Below are 12430 nucleotides of genomic sequence, written 5' to 3' on the forward strand. Positions count from 1 at the left end.
AATTGACTACTGAAAGATGTCAAAAATCCAAATTTCATAGCTGGTACCGAGTCAAAACGTAGACAAATATTTTGGTATGCCCTTTAGTAAGTTAACAAAGGGTTCTATAATGTAATTGAAAGGCATTAAAAACTTAAATCTTGTAAAACCTCAAAAACCAGTCTAATTAAACTTCTTGATATGACAATGAAAAAAGTGTTGTTGTTTTGGTCAAAAACCACTAATTCACATGCTGTGGTACAGAATTTGGTTACAATGTATTTATTGCTTTGGTGCCTATCTGATAAACTGGTGGAGACACAGTAATTGCCTAGATGACCAGGAATAGTTATAGAAAAGGTGAAAGTAACTTAATTGCGTGCATGTCTCTCTAACACTCACAATAGAAGGAAACAGGGCTATCATTCTGAGTGCATCAGACTGCATGAGCCGGCTTATCTCAAAGAGAATCCTATTAAACCAGACCTCCAATAAGACAGATGGCATATATATATTAAAGTATGCCCAAGAGAAGGTTCTGTATTATCCATGCAATTCCAAGTTAGTGAAATAATTAGCTAGCTCCACATTACATTTAAATAATTTTGCAATCCTAGATCTGTAACTTATTTAAAAGGATACTGTTTTACAGTACTGAAAACAAGGTTTCTGATAGAAGACCATAGGGCAAAAGGGTATTACAATGAGGCTTTCCCCCCAACCGAATAAACTGCAAGGATCGTTAAGGGACCAAAAGTTTATTTTTAATCAGAAAGTGAAAATTACCAGCCAATGTAAATCTCCATCCTAGACAACCTAGACTTCAGTTGTAAATTTGCATTTATACCTGGAAAAATCTGAACTGATTCCAACAAAGCATAGCTAGAATATGGGCTGAACAGAAATCAAATGAGGGGCTGCACCAAACATTTAGCTGCAAATAATTTGATGGGGGAGGAGGGGGTTTTTGAGTGGAAGAACCTCAGTATTGCTGCACCATTCCTCTAAGATGTCCCTCTTGTTCTAAAAGTATGCCAAATTAATTACCTGGAATTTGTCAGTTGCTTATTCTAGAACTCCTAGCAGTTAGCATAATAATCTTGTTTTCTGATCATTGACCTAGAGACACTTATCAGAGAAATTTGGTGCAAGAGCTCTCAAAAGCTCTCTTATGATAAATTTGAAAATGGGATAAAGCTATCACAGCTATAGTACACAGTACAATTAGCAGCCACTTGTTAGCTTGGAAGAAATACTGGAGGATGCTTGATTAGGGATTTATTCACAAAATAAAAAAAAACCCCTTATTTAATCCTTAACTTCTTGGACTGCATTTTATATGCAGATTTGTATTTTCTTACAATTTCTGGATGAATAAAAACATCTATCTATGGTTATATCCATGGGCTTTTCCCACAGGGATACCCTTGAAATGGAATAAAAATATCACACTTGGAATCAACGATGCTGCATAGGGTAACTTGAAAGGATGGAGAACAAAAGACTTTTGTGTCACATGAAAACTGGTTAGTCTCATAAGTTTTTAATGCTGAATTCAAATGTTTCAGGATTTTTCTATCAGGTATGGTGTCCGAGTGATACATAACTTACTGTTGATAATAGCCTATATTTACAGTTTAATCTGAAGCATGAGTGTCACCAAAAAGAAGCAGTGTTTAATTATCTGGTGGCTTTCATCTCAAAGACCCAGTCAGCTGGCATACTGGGACTCAACTATTCTTGGTTTTTCCATGTTTCAAGTATCCTGAGGAAATTATTTACCATACTTATCACTGACTATGCTGAGGTTGTCACGGAAAAAGTCCAAGTGATGAACTTTCAATGACAAGTTACGTTCTACCGCTTAGTGTTTTGTGAATTTCTTGCTTTGTTATTCTCCAAACTGTTTGTGAACAAATGAGGTATGTTTGGGCCATTCTTTCTGAGCTTGATGGGTTTTTTTTTCCTTCTTGCTGTCCTACTCATGGAAAAAACACCTTGCTTTGTGTATCCAAATTGCAGGCTGAAAAAAGTACAGTGACTTTCAGACTTCCAAAAACAGTCCATTTATCTTTTTCACACTGGATCTTTTCTCTCATGCTCTCATACAACTCTTTCATGTTAGCAGCATGGGCTAACACATAGACAATAAATTATTTCCATTATGAAAAAGAGCCTTCCAGTTAACTTTCAAGGAGCCAATAATTTACATTGTATTCATGGCCAACGGTCTCCATAACTGAATAGACATCTTTACAAAACACTAATCCAACTTATTGGGAGAAGAAATTGTTACATTCATTATGGTGGCTATGAAAGAAAGAAAAAATCTTAAGTATCCTGACAGTGAAGATTCCCTTTCATTTTGATCTTAAAAGTTCACCCTGCTTCTAAGACAACTTCAAATCACGAACACGATTGTTCAGATCCCCTTGCATCAACAAATGCAACTCATTTCAGGTAACTTGAAATGTTAGAACAGAATTAAGATTTTCCTTTTCTGCTTTACCTAAGCACCATCTTTATTATTAGTCACTGTCACTAAATGTCTCATTTTTAGAAGCTTTGGTACAGTAAAACTCTTACTACATGGGACTAGCTTCATTGCAGATGGTAAATCTAGCTAATTCATAGTGTGCTTATTTTAGAGGTGATCCCTGTTGTGCTTGTTAGGCAGAAATAAAATGAATTGGGGAGGTGCTAATTCCTCCACACTAAACAAATCTGATACAGATATGCTACTATAATTAACATAAAGCACCATAATGTCACTAATTGAACAGAATAGGGTAAAAAAAAACCTAAGCCTGACAGAAAAAAAACGACTTCATTTTTGAATTCAGCATGAAAAAGTTTGCTTAGAACACTTATTACAATCCTTGTGAAAAAAAAATGTTGACTGTTCGTGTATCTTTCCACCTGATGTGTATATCAGACTTTGATCAATGAAGGAAAATTTAGTTCTTTCTGCAGAATTTCAATAATGTTTACCTGGAAAAAAAATAGTAAGATACAATAAGTAAGCTTCAAACTTTCCTCAATTTCTTCTAAGGTCATGCAAATAAGTTCAATAAACACCCAGTCTCCCTCTGGGCTTGACTGGGAGAATATAAATCTGGACCAAAGTTATACATAAAATATAACTGAATCAACTTCCTTCAAGGATAAAATGTTCTACTAAAACTCAACAATTCCCTAGAGGATGCAAAATTATTAAGCTTAGCAAGGGCAACTGGAATGAGGCAAAATGAGAGTATGAATGCTTAAAACCTTCTAATCTTACTAGACATCTATGCCTACTGCATTCAAGCATGTCCTGGAACACTGCTTGGGAATTATGTCCATCAGCAGATAGCAGCGTGTTCAGCTTATAAATTAAATTCTTGTAGTTGAAAATGATTTCACATAACATTTATTGTTGGACATTTCTATGTTTAATATTTTTCATATTCAAAATGCCATATATTCAATCTTAGAATGATTTCTTTTTTTTACAGATTTAAAAACCTGTTAAGCAGAGTAAATGTCTGACTAACATAAGGACTGAATTTAATCTCCAACTTTTATTATATCATATTCTGTTGCAGGTACTTTGGAGAAAATATGTTTTTTCTCTCTGCTTCCTTATTTTATCCTTCCAATATCTTTCAAATAGTCAGGTTAAATAAGGGTCAATCTAGAGATTTTTTTTGGTGCGTTTTAAACCTGAGTCTTTAATTATTCATCACACTGAGATGATCTTATGGCAATAAAATGTTTAGCAACCTTGTTGAGGCAATGTTGGCCCTCTTTACAGAAGAGCTCCAAGACTGAGCACAAGGGCTCCCTGTGCCAAGGTGACCATTTAATTTAGCACTCCATGAACAAAGGTAACCAGATTAATCTGTTACCTACAGAACAGTAAGAGTGCATATTTATATATATAATTCAAAACTGATGTTCAGCTCAACTCTACAAAATACAGCCAGTATAGCTTGGTGGTCAAGATACTGGACTTGTAAGTGGGAGAGACTGGTTCAGGGTCTTAGACACAGAGTTCATTGGATGGTTTTAGACTAGTGATTGCAACCCAACCTATCTCATGTGGTTATTCCTGGATCTAATATTAGGAGAAACCTTAAGGAAACTGCATACAAAACTTCAGAAACAAAAATGCAATAAATAACACAAACCTGCGCATATAAAATATAATGTAACATTAGAATTATATACTAATTTCTCATATATGCGCATTATATTCTTGTACACAAGAGATAAGGAGGGCTACATTTTCCCTATTCACAGAATTTCTTCAAAAATTTAAAGCTCGGTGGCTTTCCTAATTAATATGGTTTTATACCCACTTATAAATGCATGAATTAGATAGATGTGAATCCCTCTATTTTGAGAAAAAAAATTCAGCAATGCTAAGTGAAATGGGAATTATCACTTACCGTATACTGTGCACACTTAAGCTTTGATAAAAATGTTATTTTAGTACTGTGCTTTTGTTATAGGGGTTTCTTTTTCAATTGAAGTTATTTCTATGTTAATTTTGTTTCTTAAGATTTATTATTAGATATTACTGGGCTGGGAACTGACAGAAAGATAGAAATGCAGAAAAAAGTTGATATTACAAGGCCACAAAGGATATTAAGCCTGTATTAACTGCATAACGGTCTAAACAATTCAACTCTCATTCTATGTTTGAATAAGCACAGTACTGTTGGGAGTCCCATTTGAAGATCTATTTAGAAATTTGGCTTACATGTACCAATTAATATATTTAATTTCACGTTTTTCTTATCAAGTGACTTAAAAGTCAAATTATTGCATCTAGAACACTGGGAAGAGTTTGAAATACAAGATGGTTACCTAGAAAGTGTTGCTGCAAAATAGTCGTTTTTCTGTTTTCTTCTTATTTAATAAATTCAGCATCTATAAGAAACACTGATTAGCCACTGGTAAAAATAAAAAACGGATTCCAATATTTATCACAAAAGGGAAACTTTTAAAAAAATTAGGCACAAGATCAGTTGCTTGCACCTGTGCTTCAAACTTTACTTTTAAAAACACAAACCAAACATAGTCACCCAATATAACTAGTTACAGCAGTCAAAGCCCCAACAATCATATAAAACCTATACACACTGCACATCACAAGTTAGCACATCTTTTCCTTAGTCTATGGCAGAGGTCTTCAAACTTGGCCCTTTTATGACTTGTGGGCTTCAACTCCCAGAATTCCTCAGCCAGGCATGCATGGCTGAGGAATTCTGGGAGTTGAAGTCCACAAGTCATAAAAGGGCCAAGTTTGAAGACCCCTGGTCTATGGTATTCTGCCCCAACAGGACATCTGTATGCAGTATCATACATGACCATCAGGTTCCTGTAAGAATGCTCACACCTGTTACTGCATAAGGCGGATCCCTTAAAAGGAACGTATCGCCTTTTCTTAATCTAGGGCAAAGTCAGGCTCACTGGTATAAAGCAGGACCCCAGGAGCCCAGCCACACAGCAGCCATTTCCTAGCCCACGAACGTAATCCCAGCAAACTTTAGCACGTATCTGAAATGTGCTGGACTGGACAGTATCCCTAATTCAAACGTGCAGTGTTCTCCTATCTCCTAGCCAGCAGGTCCCAAACGTGCTAAATGCGAAGTCCCATAAGCCGAAGCAGCATGACTTAAGAACGTGGTAAGGCAGGAAGAGGAGGGGGGAGGAGGAGGAGGAGGCGGTGAGAAGCTCCGGGGAGGAAAAAGCCAAAGGAAGCCCGTCAGGGTGGAGGAGGAAGAAGCCCACCTTCTATCACCAAGGCCTGCGGCTCTCCTATCTCACGTCGGCTCTCCACCTTGAGATACCGCCGGGGAGGGAAGGAGGAGTGGAAGGCGAACTCCGCCGGCAGTCGCTTTGCCTTCTGCTAGCCAGGCCAGAGGAGGCGGGGCTCCTTTGGCGGACCACTCGTGCGCCTGCGCACTCAGAGGAACGCCAAGCTCCCCACAGCTATGGGAGAAAGTGTTCTTTTTTGCGCATGCTCCCCGTAGTTTCCTTCTGCACGAACTCTCACTGGATAGACCACGAATTCTATAGGGCGGGGCTAGAGTTATTTGAGTTATTATTTGAGCGTTGGATCAGACGCCGCTTCATGGCGGATACGTTTTCACGCTATGGTGTTTGATTTATCGCTGTTTGTGTTCTTGACAAAGTGCAGTAGTGGCGTGGTGATTGTTCGGAGCACCCACACCACCACTCCTTCCCAGCAGATAGTTTTGCCTCCTTTCAAGCTTTTGCACTAGCAGGGTAGGCAACCTCGGCTCTTTTATGACTCATGGACTTCAACTCCCAGAATTCCTGAGTCAGCTATGCTGACTCAGGAATTCTGGGAGTTGAAGTCCATGAGTCATAAAAGAGCCGAGGTTGCCTACCCACTAGCACAAATAGTCTTTGAGGCGACATAGTTAATGCTATGCAAATTTTTTATTACCATTCCTTTCCTATCAGCCTTCTAGTCTAATTTCCAAGCTACTGTAAGGCAATGAGATCTGGTCTGCAAAAAACTTGACAATCACTAAATGGCAGCAAACTGGTATGAAAGCCAGTGCTTATCATATTGTGGTCAGTGGGATTTTTGCAGACCAGATCAGACGGCCATAAACAATTTTTTTTCACACAGTAGCACTGCAGATTTAATGAATCCAAAAGCAATACATCCCATATTATTATTATTATTATTATTATTTGGATTTATATTCCGCCCTTCTCCTCATAGGACTCAGAACCAGATAACACAAAACTTGTTTATTAATACTGCTGAAAGAAAAATCTTCATTAGGATCCAGTCCAAGCTGGGAATAAACAAAATGGAGACTGCTTTAGAAAGAAGGTTTCTTGTTTCTGAGGTAGCTGACCATGTTGCTGGGAATGGTGGGTTTTTATACCTTCTTGGGCAGGGGTCTTCAAATTTGGCCCTTTTATGACTTGTGGACTTCAACTACCAGAATTCCTCAGCCAGCGTGCCTGGCTGAGGAATTCTGGGAGTTGAAGTCCACAAGTCATAAAAGGGCCAAGTTTGAAGACCCCTGTTCTTGGGCTTTTGTGTTTGGAGTTGTTCCTGTGGTGTGAACTTTGACCTGAGGTTCAGTGTGCACTTCTGGTATTCTAATGGTGGTGGGTTAATCCTATTATGTCCTAAAGGTCATGTCCTGCTTCCCTGGGGATGTGGCTGATGACTATGTCCTGTGTTGGATTTTTTTGGGTGAGGGGTTGTTGGTTCTAGGGATCTTTGTCTTTCTAATCCCATCAGCTCTAAGCTTCCTGGCTCCAATCTTTCTGAAAGTATTATCAAATCTGCATTTCTACAGACCTGCCCTCTGCTTGGGGCAAAGAGACATGTGTGGGGGGGTTCTGCCTAAGATTTTCTATTATTCCTTTGGAGAAATATATTCTGCTTTTTTTTTAATATCCCCCAAAATATTTCTTTCTCTGGGGGTGTGTGCTGTCTTCCTACAATACTAATCAAGTCACAACAATGTAAGGAAGAGCAATCATGCATTTTGTAGCTGAAGAGTAATTTTCATTCTCCGCTATTAAATAATTTGCATGGCTTTGCAATGAATCTCACTTAAGTGTGTGATAAATAGCTGAAGTTCACTGAAATGGAACACAGGTCTCTGGGAATGTCACTTTTCTTTCCTGGCAGCCACTCCTATTGTTTTATATGTGTACTGTAACAACATAGATTACTGTTAAGTCCAACATTAATGTCTCTGAAATGCTATTCTGTCAGAATTTGACACTTCTACTTCATTAATAAGATATCCATAGATTTGTGGATCATGCTGTGTGTCATACATACTTTATGCTGACATTCCAGATACAGCAAAACAACTCCTGAATTTTTTTACTTTTAATTTTTATCCCAAAGACATGTGGAAACATTAGTCAATTACCTAACAGAATTTATATTTTTGTATTTTGATATTTTGGTGTTCTGAAGAGCTGCTGAAAAACAATTTGTTTTAAGGGAAGGGGTGTGAACCGTGCTTTCAATTTTCTGTATATGGAAATTGTCCAAGTGCGAAGTGTGGTTAATTAATTATAGGAACTTTGAGGTGAACTCATAACTAACTAATCTTTTTGTCCATTCCAGTCTCTAACTGTGTTAGCTCTCTTACCACTGAGAAAAAAGTGAAAAACGAATTATTTGTGGTTTACGTATTTTACCAAATGTAAAATATTCAAATAATCCAGCACCACATTAGATCCCCCCACATTTTGGTGAATTAGGAATAATCAGTAATAATATTTTTCACTATTATCCTCTAGAACTGACATCTAGTACCAGGGACTTGGTTTTCCATCAGTGACCCATTTAAACAATTTTCTGCAACCTTTCTGACCTACGTTTTTATATTGTGTTAGTTTGAGAATAAGCTACAGTAATTAAGTCCATAGATAACTCTAAACCAAGTAAACTATGGTTTACTGATCAATGTGGGTGCTCCATCACTGAAGGCTTTTAAGAAGAGATTGGACAACCATTATCTGAAGTGGTATAGGATCTGCTGCTTGAGTAGGGGGTTGGACTAGAAGACCGCCAAGATCCCTTCCAACTCTGTTATTATTCTGTAGTTCATCACACTAAGTAAATGAAACCAAGTCTAGTGTGACAAATTGCTAGTACTCTTTACTCCATGTAAACTGTTTATTTAAAAATACTTGTTTGTGCCTAAATTGTCCCAGTACTTAAAAAATCCAGAGACTTTCCTCCCAAGTTCTGATTTCAACTCCCATGTTGATCTCCTCATTTTGTCTGTCTAATTGACTCTGATCCTTTGGCTATTTTTTCCTGAGTACAGAACCAATCATATTTCAGAGGGAAATATACTGGAAAGCTTGGCTTTATTTATTTATCTATTTATCTATCACATTTTGGAATTGCCCATCTTTCTCACACAGGGACTTTCCATTATCTATGTAGCAATATAAATATTGCTGTTCTTTATTTAAAAATCATACCAGTGTATTTTCCAAGGATCTATCTCAGTAATTTCCCATGCACTATGAATGGTCTGTTCCTAAAGTTCTTCATTATGTATTAATACTGTCCAATTATATACTTGCTTTGCAAGAAATATTCATACTAGAAGCCAAGAATCGTGAACTATTCAAAGAGTAAGTGGTTCACTAACCATCTCATTAACTACTTAATGAGAGCTAGTGGCCTAAACCCTGCATACTCCTTCAAGTAGTTAGCATATAATTTTCAACAAATTGCTTTCCCTCTTAATAGGTTAATATTAAGAATGTGTTTAGATTTGCTGAGGATTTAAAATTCCAGCTGAGCCCAACAAAGTTTCCTCTTAGTGCTTAGTGGTTTGCACTACTTCTTCATTCTCGACTTAGTTTCAAGCTCTTATGCATTCAGGTAAATATTAGAAGGGTTTTTAAATAAGTTATGACAGTCAAATAGATCAATAATTTACTGTTCCAGATAGGCTTATTAATTTGCAATTGTAATAGCATCTAAGCTTAAAATACAAGTTTGAAATAGTTTACCTAGCTTATAACCAAGTAGTTTAGGAAAGTTCTTTTTTAATGTATTTATGACATGTTCAGAGGTCATGTGATCACCTTTTGCAACAGCTGTGGTAAAAAAATGCTCATGAAATGGAGCAAAACTCACTTAACAACTGTCTTGTGGTTGTAAGTTGAGGATTAGCTACTGTGTGGAGAGACAGCAACAAATGTATGTCTACTATACTAGCTGTTCACGGGGATGGAAATGGGCCTCAGAGACATCGATGTATTCCTTGTTCCCTAGCTAAACTATCCTCAGGTAGTCATGCAACACAATAATATGTGGCTGAAAAAAATGGCTGGGAGAAAAACATGCAAGTTTTTACACTGCTAGTCTTCCCTTTAACAGAGCATATGGTTTCTATTTTCTATTTATAGGAGTGGCTTAGTAAGGGGTTTGTACTATTGCATCAATAACCATACATATATGCAATGCATTCTTGGCCCTGTTCGGAAGATAGCTGCAGCAGGACTCCATTTATAAAAAAATAACACTCCTCATTATCTTGCTCACCTATCTACTTCAGTTTTTCTTTGCCTGCAGGCGGCTTGCAATGTTGTGTATCTCATTTATAGCCAGTTGAGAGCCAGATTGAGGCTAAGGGACAAGGCTAGAAGCCAGGAGACTGTGAATTCTAGTTGCACCTTAAGCCCAAAGCGAGCTGGGTGACCTTGGGCCGGTCACTCTCTCTCAGCCCAACCCACCTCACAGAGTTTTTTTGGTGGGGCAAATAGGAGGAGGAAAGCGTATTGTGGATTTTTGCCACCTTGAGTTATTTATAAAACTAATAAAGTGGGATAAAAATAAATAAATAAATAATTTTTTACTAGTTCACCACAGCCTGATTCCTTGGAAGCAAAGAAAAAAAGTAGTTTGAAAACAATTATATTGTACCACCACCCCTCCCCTTCTTTGTCTTTCTTCTTTCCCCAGTACCTCATTTTTTTTGATAAAGTAAAACATTAAAATTGTAAAATTTGTACAGGATAGATTGAGCATAAATTGGCATTATCCCACCCCCCTGCCCACCTGAGAGCATAAGGCAGACATAGGTCTGCCTCTCCCAGGTTGGTATTTTGGGGATGTCCCTATTAACATTTAAGATTCTATTATTTATTTATTTATTTATTTATTAAATTTATATACCGCCCTATCTCCCTTGCGGGACTCAGGGCGGTGAACAGGCAATACTAAAAACCACGATAATAAATAAATACTTTGTTTTAAAATCGAATTAAATAACAGGCCTGTTCTAAAAACACACCCGTAAAAAACCCCCCACTGAAACATAATCAAACTACGCCAGGCCGGTTGTGCTTATAATTTTGAATGTGAACCTGCAAGCTAATTCTTGCTTCCCTGGATAATAGAGTCTCATATGTTCCCTCCAATAATTTGTTGATGTTTTCCCTCCCCATTTGCTCATGTCTTGTTCTGGCTAAATGGTTTTGTGCCACAAGCCGTTTTCATCACAAGCCATCCTCTAAAATGGGACATGGGGTGGGAGGAGTGTCATTTTGCACACCAGTGGTAATACTTAGATAACCAGAAAGTTCATAGTTTTAAAACATGTCGCAACTCGCCAATCCTACTACAGACATTTCTAGCTATCGTGGGAAAGTTTCTAATTCAACAAAACTTCCAGAGGGAAATGACTTCATTTTGCTATGCAGTTTCAAGTACTGTAATTATGTGACAATTTCATTTGGCCAGTTTTAGCTGAATGAAGCAAGCCCAATGTTCTTGTACAGATCCACACCCATGAAATCATAAGAACAGTAATAAGATAATGAAACATTTATCAACTCAGATATGAGATCATCAGTCTCAGGAAATTTTAAGAGTTTCATGTTTTTGTGTTTAAGCTTAAAATATTTTTAATCCTAGGCACATAAAGAAAAAAGAATGCTATGATCTCAAATGTTCTAGATATGAAGACCCTGCAGTAGCCTGTCCAATTTTTGCTCTTTCAGCCTAATCTGTTTATAAGGTGGCTGTTAAGGTGAAAAATAAGAGGAGGGAATGTTATGTGGTAAGATACAAATCTGTCTATTATTCGTTTGTTACACTCTCTTCTCTTATTTTTATAAATAAAAATGTTTATAAATTGAGGAACCCCAAGGTATAAGGAAAAGTATCTTTCTGTTTTTAAACATGCTTCTGCATAATACTTTTAAAAATATACTTTTCCATTATCCAATATCAGCCAATTTAGTGGGTTTTTTTTTAAAAAAAGAGATCAGCGTTCAGTCTAATCACTGTAATATGTACAGTAACTCTAATACTTTGCTGTTGATACAAGAAAATATATTATGAGGGGTAAATGTCTGTGGAGATTCTCAATCATCCAGGTAATGGTTGTCCCAAAGGTGCTTTTTCCAAAAGGCAACTGGACTTTCTTGGGTTTTTTTCCCTTTGAAAACAATATTATGCATGAAGAAGAACTGAACTGAAGATGCTTCTTGGATCAGAAACTAAACATTATCAAAGAAATAAACCAAGAAAATCCAGTTGCTTTTGAAAAGCACCTTTGGGACATTATGAGGGGTAGTTCAGTTAGAATCCAGTCTATGCTGCATTGTGGCTTTGTAACTATACAAATGTTACACATGAATTGTAACTAGCAATGTTATAAATTATGAACATGGTTACACAAGAACAAGCATAAGACTTGTGTAAGAATGAAAGATTGAAAGCTCTAGCTGCAAATCATTGCATGGACTTGAAAACAATATGAACACTGGGTTTCTTTATTAAGTTGTTGAACAGGTATCACAACTAAAAACAAAGCTAAGAAGATAAGAGACTTACCAATAATGTCTTATCATGGAGAATGACAAATTAATTTCACTCCTATATTATGATTTGTTTGGAAAATTTCTGATTAGTAGT

The 12430-nt window shown here is 37.0% G+C and overlaps 1 non-coding gene across 1 annotated transcript; it reads right to left on the bottom strand.

The window, feature by feature from the left end:
• Positions 1-5312: 5312 nt before the first annotated feature.
• On the bottom strand, positions 5313-5495 carry LOC114922878. The gene has a single exon (XR_003810513.1).
• Positions 5496-12430: the final 6935 nt, after the last annotated feature.

Source organism: Protobothrops mucrosquamatus, unplaced genomic scaffold, assembly GCF_001527695.2.
Source record: "Protobothrops mucrosquamatus isolate PMUCROS unplaced genomic scaffold, P.Mucros_1.0 scaffold1183, whole genome shotgun sequence".
NCBI classification, from domain to species: Eukaryota; Metazoa; Chordata; class Lepidosauria; order Squamata; family Viperidae; genus Protobothrops; species Protobothrops mucrosquamatus.